Here is a 10,704-nt window from a genome sequence, read left to right on the forward strand (position 1 = left end):
ATCTCAGCCCCTGGACTACAACTCCCATCATGGGCTGTAGCAGTCCTTACTGTGTCAAAATAGATACTTTTGGTATGTGTCCTCTGAGGTGGTGTATATTTGCGCAAGAAAGTAGAAAGTGCAGTAGAAAGTACTCTATGGTAAACTTAACTGTAGACAAGGGGATGAAAAATTATATCAAAATTTGCGCAAAAAAAGACGCAAAAAAAGGTTAGCTCGCACAGGGCGCCTGAACACCTAAGGCCGGCCCTGGTCACACGTAGCGCATCTGCAGGTTATTTGACGCTGTGGATGCGCTAATGAGTGCGCCTCCTGCTGTGCCCATGTACCCTGCTTTGTCTGCTCATAGCAGCGATACGCCAATGCGAGCAGACACCCAGTGATCTGTGAGTCACGCGCATGCGCAGTTTACTCATAGACATTGCGATCACTCCCCTTGTTCCATGAGCAAGGCTGAGAGTGGCCGCAATGTCTGTGAGTACACTGCGCGTGTACTTGCGGACATGGCGGATCTCTGATTTTCAGATCCCTGTGTCTGTTCATAACGGTGGATTACTCCTATGAGCAGACAAAGCAGGACACACGGGCACAGCAGGAGGCACACTAAGTAGCACATCCGCAGCATCAAATATGCTGGCAATGTGCTACATGTGCAGTGGCGGATCCAGGGGGGGGGCAACGGGGCAATTGCTGCACCCCGCCCCCTAGAATTGTGGAGCCGAAGCTGTAAGCTTCCGCTCCACCATTCACTAACCCTGGCTGTCACACGCTGTGAGTACACAGCGTGTGAGCTGCGAGGACGCGATCCTCTGCAGGCCGGCGCGATGACGTCACATCATCGTGCCGGCGCCCGGAAATCCCGTCCCCGTGGCCGGCATACTGTAAGTACTTAGAGTATGCTCAGGGCCCAGGGGATTTGGGGTACCGAATATGTGCCACTGTTAAGGTCACTGTATCGGAGGGGGAGGGGGATTTAAAAACTTAGGGGGGGGGAAGAGAAAGGGGAATTCTTAATGTGAGGTGCTGCAGGGCAAAGCACTGGGGGCACTATATGTTAAGAGCACATGACAGGGGGGCCCCCTGTGCTGTGCGCCTCACATATAATGCCCCCTGTGCTGTGCCCACACATATAAATTATATGTGTGGGGCACAGCACAGGGGGAATTATATGTGTGAGGCACAGCACAGGGGGTATTTTATGTGTGGGGCACAGCACCGGGGGCATTATATGATATAATGCCCCCTGTGCTGTGCCCCACACATAATTCCCCCTGTGCTGTGCCCCACACATATAATGCCCCCTGTGCTGTGCCCCACACATATAATGCCCCCTGTGCTGTGCCCCACACATATAATGCTCCCTGTGCTGGGCCCACACATATAAATTATATGTGTGGGGGGCACAGCACAGAGGGTATTATATGTGTGGGGCACTGCACAGGGGGTATTATATGTGTGGGGCACAGCACAGGGGGCATTATATGATATAATGCCCCCTGTGCTGTGCCCCACACATAATTCCCCCTGTGCTGTGCCCCACACATATAATGCCCCCTGTGCTGTGCCCCACACATATAATGCCCCCTGTGCTGTGCCCCACACATATAATGTCCCCTGTGCTGTGCCCACACATATAAATGATATGTGTGGGGGGTACAGCACAGGGGGTATTATATGTGTGGGGCACAGCACAGGGTGTATTATATGTGTGGGGCACAGCACAGGGGGCATTATATGATATAATGCCCCCTGTGCTGTGCCCCACACATAATTCCCCCTGTGCTGTGCCCCACACATATAATGCCCCCTGTGCTGTGCCCCACACATATAATGCCCCCTGTGCTGTGCCCCACACATATAATGCCCCCTGTGCTGTGCTTACACATATAAATTATATGTGTGGGGGGCACAACACAGCGGGTATTATATGTGTGGGGCACAGCACAGGGGGTATTATATGTGTGGGGCACAGCACAGGGGGCATTATATAATATAATGCCCCCTGTGCTGTGCCCCGCACATAATTCCCCCTGTGCTGTGCCCCACACAGATAATGCCCCCTGTGCAGTTTCCCACACATATAATGCCCCCTGTGCTGTGCCCCACACATAATGTCCCCTGTGCTGTTCCCCTCACATATAATGCCCGTGCTGTGCCCCACACATATAATGCCCCTTGTTCTGTGCCCATCACATATAATGCCCCCTGTGCTGTGCCCTACACATATAATGCCCCCTGTGCTCCTCACAAATAATGCCCCCATCATGCGCCCCTCATATATAATGCCCCCATCCTGTGCCCCTCATATATAATGCGCCATCCTGCGCCCCTCACATATAATGCCCCCTGTCCTGTGCCCCTCACATATAATGCTCCTGTCATGTGCCCCAAACATATAATGCCCCCTGTCCTGTGCCCCTCACATATAATTCCCCCTGACTGGACAGGACAGGGGGCATTATATGTGAGGGGCGCATGATGGGGGCATTATATGTGAGGGGCAAAGAACGGGGACATTATATGTGAAGGGCACAGCACGGGGCATTATATGTGAGGGGTGCATGATGGGGGCATTATATGTGAGGGGCAAAGAACGGGGGCATTATATGTGAAGGGCACAGCACAGTGGGCATTATATGTGTGGGGCATATGACAGGAGCATTATATGTGAGGGGCACAGCATGGGGGGCATTATATGTGAGGGGCACAGCACAGGGGGCATTATATGTGAGGGGCACAGCACAGGGGGCATTATATGTGAGGGACGCATGATGGGGCATTATATGTGAGGGGCAAAGAACGGGGAATTATATGTGAAGGGCACAGCACAGGGGGCAATATATGTTAGGGGCACAGGGCATTATTATGTGGGGGGAACAGGACGGGTCATAATTATTACATGTAGGGGCACAAGATGGGGCATTATTACTATATGTGAAGGCACAGAGTGTTCTGCATTTCAGAAGTATATTGTAGATTATGAGGAATTTCTGGGGTGGTACGTTTTTTTATGGGCCACAATACATTTGGGTATTTTATTCAGAGGGTGCACTGCACAGCAAGTTATATTCAGAGAGTGCAGTGTGTGGTAGTATTAAATTTAGAGGGTACAGTGTGTGGTAGTATTATATTCAGAGAGTGCAGTGTGTGGTAGTTGTTACGCCGAGCGCTCCGGGTTCCCGCTCCTCCCCGGAGCGCTCGCTTCACCTCCTCCGCTGCAGCGCCCCGGTCACGTCCTCTGACCCGGGGCGCTGCGATCCTGCTGCTAGCCGGGATGCGATTCGCGATGCGGGTAGCGCCCGCTCGCGATGCGCACCCCGGCTCTCCTACCTGACTCGCTCCCCGTCTGTTCTGTCCCGGCGCGCGCGGCCCCGCTCCCTAGGGCGCGCGCGCGCCGGGTCTCTGCGATTTAAAGGGCCACTGCGCCGCTGATTGGCGCAGTGGTTCCAATTAGAGTTATCACCTGTGCACTCCCTATATTACCTCACTTCCCTTGCACTCCCTTGCCGGATCTTGTTGCCTTAGTGCCAGTGAAAGCGTTCCTTGTGTGTCCCTTGCCAGTGTTTCCAGACCTTCTGCCGTTGCCCCTGACTACGATCCTTGCTGCCTGCCCCGACCTTCTGCTACGTCCGACCTTGCTTCTGCCTACTCCCTTGTACCGCGCCTATCTTCAGCAGCCAGAGAGGTGAGCCGTTGCTAGTGGATACGACCTGGTCACTACCGCCGCAGCAAGACCATCCCGCTTTGCGGCGGGCTCTGGTGAAAACCAGTAGTGGCTTAGAACCGGTCCACTAGCACGGTCCACGCCAATCCCTCTCTGGCACAGAGGGTCCACTACCTGCCAGCCGGCATCGTGACAGTAGATCCGGCCATGGATCCCGCTGAAGTTCCTCTGCCAGTTGTCGCTGACCTCACCACGGTGGTCGCCCAGCAGTCACAACAGATTGCGCAACAAGGCCAACAGCTGTCTCAACTGACCGTTATGCTACAACAGTTGCTACCACAGCTTCAGCAGTCATCTCCTCCGCCAGCTCCTGCACCTCCTCCGCAGCGAGTGGCCGCTCCTGGGATACGCTTATCCTTGCCGGATAAGTTTGATGGGGACTCTAAGTTTTGCCGTGGCTTCCTTTCCCAATGTTCCCTGCATCTGGAGATGATGTCGGACCTGTTTCCCACTGAAAGGTCTAAGGTGGCTTTCGTAGTCAGTCTTCTGTCCGGAAAAGCCCTGTCATGGGCCACACCGCTCTGGGACCGCAATGACCCCGTCACTGCCTCAGTACACTCCTTCTTCTCGGAAATCCGAAGTGTCTTTGAGGAACCTGCCCGAGCCTCTTCTGCTGAGACTGCCCTGTTGAACCTGGTCCAGGGTAATTCTTCCGTTGGCGAGTATGCCGTACAATTCCGTACACTTGCTTCAGAATTGTCCTGGAATAATGAGGCCCTCTGCGCGACCTTCAAAAAAGGCCTATCCAGCAACATTAAAGATGTTCTGGCCGCACGAGAAATTCCTGCTAATCTACATGAACTTATTCACCTAGCCACTCGCATTGACATGCGTTTTTCTGAAAGGCGTCAGGAACTCCGCCAAGATATGGACTCTGTTCGCACGAGGCGTTTCGTCTCCTCGGCTCCTCTCTCCTCTGGTCCCCTGCAATCTGTTCCTGTGCCTCCCGCCGTGGAGGCTATGCAGGTCGACCGGTCTCGCCTGACACCTCAAGAGAGGACACGACGCCGTATGGAGAACCTCTGCCTGTACTGTGCTAGTACCGAACACTTCCTGAGGGATTGTCCTATCCGTCCTCCCCGCCTGGAAAGACGTACGCTGACTCCGCACAAAGGTGAGACAGTCCTTGATGTCTACTCTGCTTCTCCACGTCTTACTGTGCCTGTGCGGATGTCTGCTTCTGCCTTCTCCTTCTCTACAGTGGCCTTCTTGGACTCTGGTTCTGCAGGAAATTTTATTTTGGCCTCTCTCGTCAACAGGTTCAACATCCCTGTGACCAGTCTCGCCAGACCCCTCTACATCAATTGTGTAAATAATGAAAGATTGGACTGTACCATACGTTTCCGCACGGAGCCCCTTCTTATGAGCATCGGATCTCATCATGAGAGGATTGAACTTTTGGTCCTCCCCAATTGCACCTCGGAGATTCTCCTTGGACTTCCCTGGCTTCAACTTCATTCCCCAACCCTGGATTGGTCCACTGGGGAGATCAAGAGTTGGGGGTCCTCTTGTTCCAAGAACTGTCTAAAACCGGTTCCCAGTAACCCTTGCCGTAACTCTGTGGTTCCTCCAGTAACCGGTCTCCCCAAGGCCTATATGGACTTCGCGGATGTTTTCTGCAAAAAACAAGCTGAGACTCTACCTCCTCACAGGCCTTATGATTGCCCTATCGACCTCCTCCCGGGTACTACTCCACCCCGGGGCAGAATTTATCCTCTCTCTGCCCCAGAGACTCTTGCCATGTCCGAATACGTCCAGGAGAATCTAAAAAGGGGCTTTATCCGTAAATCCTCCTCTCCTGCCGGAGCCGGATTTTTCTTTGTCTCCAAAAAAGATGGCTCCCTACGTCCTTGCATTGACTACCGCGGTCTTAATAAAATCACGGTTAAGAACCGCTACCCCTTACCCCTCATCTCTGAACTCTTTGATCGCCTCCAAGGTGCCCACATCTTCACTAAATTGGACTTAAGAGGCGCCTATAACCTCATCCGCATCAGAGAGGGGGACGAGTGGAAAACGGCATTTAACACCAGAGATGGACACTTTGAGTATCTGGTCATGCCCTTTGGACTGTGCAATGCCCCTGCCGTCTTCCAAGACTTTGTCAATGAAATTTTTCGTGATCTATTATACTCCTGTGTTGTGGTATATCTGGACGATATCCTAATTTTTTCTGCCAATCTAGAGGAACACCGCCGGCATGTCCGTATGGTTCTTCAGAGACTTCGTGACAACCAACTCTATGCCAAAATTGAGAAATGTCTGTTTGAATGCCAATCTCTTCCTTTTCTAGGATATTTGGTCTCTGGCCAGGGACTACAGATGGATCCAGACAAACTCTCTGCCGTCTTAAATTGGCCACGCCCCTCCGGACTCCGTGCTATCCAACGCTTTTTGGGGTTCGCCAATTATTACAGGCAATTTATTCCACATTTTTCTACCATGGTGGCTCCTATCGTGGCTTTAACCAAGAAAAATGCTGATCCCAAGTCCTGGCCTCCTCAAGCAGAAGACTCCTTTAAACAACTCAAGTCTGCCTTTTCTTCGGCTCCCGTGCTCTCCAGACCTGACCCTTCCAAACCCTTCCTATTGGAGGTTGATGCCTCCTCAGTAGGAGCTGGAGCTGTTCTTCTACAAAAAAATCCTTCCGGGCATGCTGTCACTTGTGGTTTTTTCTCTAGGACCTTCTCTCCAGCGGAGAGGAACTACTCCATCGGGGATCGAGAACTTCTAGCCATTAAATTAGCACTTGAGGAATGGAGGCATCTGCTGGAGGGATCAAGATTTCCTGTTATTATCTACACCGACCACAAGAACCTCTCCTACCTCCAGTCGGCCCAACGGCTGAATCCTCGCCAGGCCCGGTGGTCTCTGTTCTTTGCCCGATTTAATTTTGAGATTCACTTTCGTCCTGCCGATAAGAACATTAGAGCCGATGCTCTCTCTCGTTCCTCGGATGCCTCAGAAGTTGATCTCCCTCCGCAACACATCATTCCACCTGACTGCCTGATCTCCACTTCTCCTGCCTCCATCAGACAGACTCCTCCAGGAAAGACCTTTGTTTCTCCACGCCAACGCCTCGGAATCCTCAAATGGGGTCACTCCTCCCATCTCGCAGGTCATGCGGGCATCAAGAAATCTGTGCAACTCATCTCCCGCTTCTATTGGTGGCCAACTCTGGAGACGGATGTTGGGGACTTTGTGCGAGCCTGCACTATCTGTGCCCGGGATAAGACTCCTCGCCAGAAGCCCGCTGGTTTTCTTCATCCTCTGCCTGTCCCCGAACAGCCTTGGTCTCTGATTGGTATGGATTTTATTACTGATTTACCCCCTTCCCGTGGCAACACCGTTATTTGGGTGGTCGTTGATCGATTCTCCAAAATGGCACATTTCATTCCTCTTCCTGGTCTTCCTTCTGCGCCTCAGTTGGCTAAACAATTTTTTGTACACATTTTTCGTCTTCACGGGTTGCCTACGCAGATTGTCTCGGATAGAGGGGTCCAATTCGTGTCTAAATTCTGGAGAGCTCTCTGTAAACAACTCAAGATTAAATTAAATTTTTCCTCTGCATATCATCCCCAGTCCAATGGACAAGTAGAAAGAATTAACCAGATCCTGGGTGATTATTTGCGACATTTTGTTTCCTCCCGCCAGGATGACTGGGCAGATCTCCTTCCATGGGCCGAATTCTCGTATAACTTCAGGGTCTCTGAATCTTCCTCCAAATCCCCATTTTTCGTGGTGTACGGCCGTCACCCTCTTCCCCCCCTCCCTACCCCCTTGCCCTCTGGTCTGCCCGCTGTGGATGAAATTTCTCGTGACCTTTCCATTATATGGAGAGAGACCCAAAATTCTCTCTTACAGGCTTCTTCACGCATGAAGAGGTTCGCGGATAAGAAAAGAAGAGCTCCCCCCGTTTTTTCCCCTGGAGACAAGGTATGGCTCTCCGCTAAATATGTCCGCTTCCGTGTCCCTAGCTACAAGTTGGGACCACGCTATCTTGGTCCTTTCAAAATTCTGTGTCAAATTAATCCTGTCTCTTATAAACTTCTTCTTCCTCCTTCTCTTCGTATCCCTAATGCCTTTCACGTCTCTCTTCTCAAACCACTCATCCTCAACCGTTTTTCTCCCAAATCTGTTCCTCCCACTCCTGTTTCCGGCTCCTCGGACGTCTTCTCGGTCAAGGAGATTTTGGCTGCCAAAAAGGTCAGAGGAAAAAATTTTTTTTTAGTAGACTGGGAGGGTTGTGGTCCTGAAGAGAGATCCTGGGAACCTGAGGACAACATCCTTGACAAAAGTCTGCTCCTCAGGTTCTCAGGCTCCAAGAAGAGGGGGAGACCCAAGGGGGGGGGTACTGTTACGCCGAGCGCTCCGGGTTCCCGCTCCTCCCCGGAGCGCTCGCTTCACCTCCTCCGCTGCAGCGCCCCGGTCACGTCCTCTGACCCGGGGCGCTGCGATCCTGCTGCTAGCCGGGATGCGATTCGCGATGCGGGTAGCGCCCGCTCGCGATGCGCACCCCGGCTCTCCTACCTGACTCGCTCCCCGTCTGTTCTGTCCCGGCGCGCGCGGCCCCGCTCCCTAGGGCGCGCGCGCGCCGGGTCTCTGCGATTTAAAGGGCCACTGCGCCGCTGATTGGCGCAGTGGTTCCAATTAGAGTTATCACCTGTGCACTCCCTATATTACCTCACTTCCCTTGCACTCCCTTGCCGGATCTTGTTGCCTTAGTGCCAGTGAAAGCGTTCCTTGTGTGTCCCTTGCCAGTGTTTCCAGACCTTCTGCCGTTGCCCCTGACTACGATCCTTGCTGCCTGCCCCGACCTTCTGCTACGTCCGACCTTGCTTCTGCCTACTCCCTTGTACCGCGCCTATCTTCAGCAGCCAGAGAGGTGAGCCGTTGCTAGTGGATACGACCTGGTCACTACCGCCGCAGCAAGACCATCCCGCTTTGCGGCGGGCTCTGGTGAAAACCAGTAGTGGCTTAGAACCGGTCCACTAGCACGGTCCACGCCAATCCCTCTCTGGCACAGAGGGTCCACTACCTGCCAGCCGGCATCGTGACAGTAGTATTATATACTGAGGGTGCAGTGTGTGGTAGTATTAAATTTAGAGGGCACAGTGTGTGGTAGTATTATATTCAGAGAGTGCAGTGCGTGGTAGTATTATATTCAGAGAGTGCAGTGCGTGGTAGTATTTTATTCAGAGAGTGCAGTGTTTGGTAGTATTATATTCAGAGAGTGCAGTGCGTGGTAGTATTCTATTCAGAGAGTGCAGTGTGTGGTAGTATTAAATTTAGAGGGCACAGTGTGTGGTAGTATTATATTCAGAGAGTGCAGTGTGTGGTAGTATTCTATTCAGAGAGTGCAGTGTGTGGTAGTATTAAATTTAGAGGGCACAGTGTGGTAGTATTATATTCAGAGAGTGCAGTGTGTGGTAGTATTATATTCAGAGAGTGCAGTGTTTGCTAGTATTAAATTTAGAGGGCACAGTGTGTGGTAGTGTTATATTCAGAGGGCACAGTGTGTGGTAGTATTATATTTAGATGGTGCAGTGTGTGGTAGTATTATATTCAGAGGGTACGGTGTGTGGCGGTATTATATTCAGAGGGTACAGTGTGTTGTATATTCAGGAGGTACAGTGTGTCAGAATTATATTCAGAAGGTATGTGCCAGTATTATATTCAAAGAATACAGTGTTTGGCAGTATTATAATAATTATTGTTTTCATATAGAGGATCAGAATCCGCTGACATAGTGAGGAGACGTCTGGGCATCAAGTTCTGCAGAGAGAGCATTTAGCTGGAACAAGTACCGTGGTAAGTTCATCTGAATTAGATAAGGAAAGACTATAGAGAAGACGCCACCTGTAGTCACTGATATCATACTGTATCCTCCTGTGTGTGTCACATCAGAGCTGTAGTCACTGAAGAAGTTCTGCAGTAATGATGGGTGAAACAACAACTCCCAGCATCCCCTTACCACTACTTAGGTCATACTGGGAGCTGTAGTTTTAAATGGTAAAAACTTCTTTAGCACTTTCCCATTCTGTGGCAATTGGTATATTTGATAATTATTCTGACATGTGAACATGGCCTAAGAGTCTTAAACAAGGTTAGGACTGTATGATACATTTAATAATATTGTAAGTTTCGTAAGCAACACCTTGTTTTCTGTCCGCCAACACAAAATACTCTAATAGTGCCCCTCCCGAGACTCGACTCTGGATCCGCCCCTGTACATGTGACCCTACCCTAAAGGGGTATTCCAGCCCACAACACTTATACAGGATGGAGCAGAAGTTTATAATCACAGGGGTCCTAATGCTGCCCCCTCCTGCCTCTCAAGAATGAGGTGCTGAATCTCCCATTGGAAAAGCTTGGCTATCTTTGGCAGCTCCTAGTACACATGTAACCACCGCTCCAATACGTGAGACCATTCTTAGATATCATTGTGTCTTTACACAGATAGGGTCTGTTCACATGGCGGAATTTCCACTTGCGCAAACGGAAATTCAGAAGTGTGAATGGGAGTGCGGAATCCCATAGAAGTCTATGGGCTTTAATTTGAGGTGGAATTCCGCAAGCAGAAATTCTGCCGTGTGAATAGACCATAGAAAGATTCACTTTCTAGGAGTGTGTTAGAGCTGGGAGACCACTTCTGGGGTGGGGACTGTAATGGCGGCCATATTGGTTGTCATCCTGCTTGTCCAGTAGACTGGACACTACTCTACCAGGAATTTTCCTTCTTCACGTATACTGCTCTGATGCTCTTCTGTTGTGGATGATCTCATAACAGGAGCGTCCATGAAGCACCTGAAGATCTATTACTCCATGAAGTGTCCTCCACTGTGTATTCAGTCTAGGCAATCCTCCATTCAGTCTTAGCTCTGACTTGCACTGATACATTGTAACAAACCCTCACTTGTTGTATTACCATAAAAGCTGTTGCTACAGGACAGGCGAACCAAGCAATGCTTGGCCGTCCT

This window comes from Hyla sarda, chromosome 10 (genome assembly GCF_029499605.1).
Source record: "Hyla sarda isolate aHylSar1 chromosome 10, aHylSar1.hap1, whole genome shotgun sequence".
NCBI classification, from domain to species: Eukaryota; Metazoa; Chordata; class Amphibia; order Anura; family Hylidae; genus Hyla; species Hyla sarda.